This window comes from Ascidia mentula, chromosome 4 (genome assembly GCF_947561715.1).
Source record: "Ascidia mentula chromosome 4, kaAscMent1.1, whole genome shotgun sequence".
In the NCBI taxonomy this organism is placed as follows: domain Eukaryota; kingdom Metazoa; phylum Chordata; class Ascidiacea; order Phlebobranchia; family Ascidiidae; genus Ascidia; species Ascidia mentula.
Genome location: NC_138569.1, coordinates 1,993,521 through 1,996,360, shown reverse-complemented (window position 1 = coordinate 1,996,360; position 2,840 = coordinate 1,993,521). Strand labels below are relative to the sequence as shown.

At 38.8% G+C, this 2,840-nt stretch overlaps 1 pseudogene; it reads right to left on the bottom strand.

The window, feature by feature from the left end:
• Window positions 1-420: 420 nt before the first annotated feature.
• On the bottom strand, window positions 421-2,237 carry LOC145897287 (uncharacterized; annotated as a pseudogene).
• Between the last annotated feature and the right edge of the window lie 603 nt (window positions 2,238-2,840).

The window sequence follows — 2,840 nt, the reverse complement described above, 5'->3', positions numbered from 1 at the left end:
TTCCGAGAAAATGGGAGTTACACTTCCTGGTACGAACTGCTAAGTCATTGCATTACCTCATGGAAAAGTTTCATGCGAATGAAAAACACATTACCTCATATCGTTACACTTGTCTCACCCCAAAAAGTGTTTCACAAAATAGGCAAAGAACAACGATATAAGAGAGAAAATGAAAAGAAACAAACAACAGGAGACTACATGACGAAATAACATGTACACGATACAAAACACCATAGAATAGAAACATAGGACACGGCAACGAAAAACAATGTGAAAAATGTGACATGGCAAAAGGTAATTAGTGTGTTAGGGACCATCTATGTTGTCTTTTGTTTTATATATGTTCTTTTTTTTTGGTTTTTTTAGGGGTATATTATTTTTTTTTATTTATACACCACATAGTACAATCATTCCACCACTTTAATCTAAATTTGGATAGATTTGGCTTACATTGGAAGCAGGCACTACACCTACATCCGTTCTAGCGTTAGGTCCTTCGCTGTCAGCCACACTTTTATTGCGATAAGCATTTACTTTTCCCCGGGCTATTTGCAATCCTATTGGCAGATAATGTTTAAGAGCCCAAAATGTTAGAATTCCTCCCCATATAAGTGCCAGAAAGAACAAAATTACCATTATACCTCCTATAAAAGGGCTGGTTATGTTACTAATGACAGCAATAAAAACATTAGTGACTACGTTTTCCGCCGTTCTTGCAACAAAACCCATATCGGCGTCGACATTACTCTTTAAATTAGAGTTTATGTAATGATACAGCTTATCATGTGTGAGTCGAGCCTGCGACAAAGCCATTAACATGCTTGTCATGTCATCTAGGCCAGTGGAAGGTCTAGGGAATTCATTCATTATAGATTGATAATCAACAGTATGTGGGGTATAGTGAACAGGTGTTAATTGGGGAGTAAGATAATGCACTTTCGAGTTGACATGAGCTAAAGTGTAATTCTCATAAGTGTAATAAACATCACCCACTTTAAAGGACATAATTCTCCCCGGAATATAAGTCTCAAGGAATTTAACATTCTTGTAAACATCACGATAGTATTGTCCAATAATAGAGCGATTGCTGCTGGGGTCTTTAAATTGAATAAGAGGTCTAGTGGCAAATAAATCCCCATGTCGTAAATTCCGTATCACAGTTCCGGAAACAGGCTCGCAAGTTATCGCGGTAACTACACCGATAGTGATGGCGGCTTTAGGCAATTCAAGGAGTTTACTTAAGGTCTCTCCTGGATATTGACGAGACAACAAAGAATAAATAGTAGTGAGCAAAGACGTTGATTGACATTCCAAATAATGTATATCGGCGGTTACATTAACGAACCCTTAGCTCATAGTATCGCTCAGTTCAGTCAACAACAAACCCAGGGGATCCGACCTAGGCGCAGAACTACTATCATTAGGTGGAAGATGTCTAGATGTAAAAGGAGTTCTCAAAGCGCTACAATTCTCTGTAACCAAAATCAACCCTCCAGGTGCACAAAATGGAATACCGCTATAACAATCACCAACATTAGGCAGACACTTTACACTATGATGAATACTCATTCCTAAATTTCGAATTTCCATTCGATAAGGGGCCGGCTTCCCTTTTTGAAAATGGATAAGTAGGTCATGAGTACCCAAAGGTTTAGCAACAGGACAATCTATGCGAGATGGAACTGACCACACATAAGAACGTGTCCCAACAGTGCACGCGCCACGATGAATGTTACAATTCGATAAAATTCCAAGAGGGCTTTTCATTACTTTATTTATATGATCATAAAGAACAATAGATTCAGTAAGAATAGCATTTCGGACGCTGCCTTGTGCAGAAGTTGGCCAATGGTATTTAATTTCAAGCTTATTGCGAGTTGACCAAGAGGACTTTGTTAAGGGAACCAAATCACCCATAGAAGAGGTGTGAGTTCTAGACCATTGTTCACAAACGCTAGAGGGGCATCACCAGCTACAGTGTTTATCTCATGAGTCTTTGCACCAAACAAATAAGACACACTTGTGTACGATTCAACCATAAGCTGACACATAAACACTTTAATCTTAATAAAATCAGTAGAAGGATGATAAACTTTTGACTTACAAGAAGTGACGTTTTCAGGTTCAGGGCGTTTACACAACGGAGGTTTGCTTATTTCATATTCGCCATCAGACATCGTTTCATGACAAATCTGAAAGGTCTGTTCACAAGTGGAACAACCCAAAAACACAACAACAAGAAAGCACTGTAAAAGCAGCATGACCTTAGTCTCTGTATCTCAAAGGTTTCCTGATTTCTCGTCCTCTTCTCGTTTGTCTAATTGGTTCAATTGGCACCTCAGGAAAACCAGAATTTGCCTCTCCTGAAAGCAAAGGATCCGTGGTTAACTCAGAGTCAACAACAAAAGAAGGTACTGTTTCAACTAAAGAATCAGTGCTCTCAGGAGTTTCATTGTCATTTACAACATTTGGCAAGCGCGCGACTTTAATTCTGTCAATGGAGACGCTATTCGCTTTACCAAACATTGCCAAAACAAAATATTTGTCATGTCGCTCCAAATCCTTATATGGTCCCGTGTAAGAAGGGTGCAACGGTGGTTTATGACCGGAAACTTTGACAAAAACATGTGAAGTTGTTAGAATATTCTTATCAATGAAAGATTTTCTAACTGGATGGTCACGCCTGGGGGGAAAACGTAACTCAGACATGAAAGATGTCAATCGCTTATTCAGACTTAGTTTCATATTCAGACTTAGTTTCACTCGGTTCTATTTACGAAAAACTCTCCTGGCAATCTCAACTTCTTTCCTGACACCATTTCTGCTGGTGAAAAATCTAA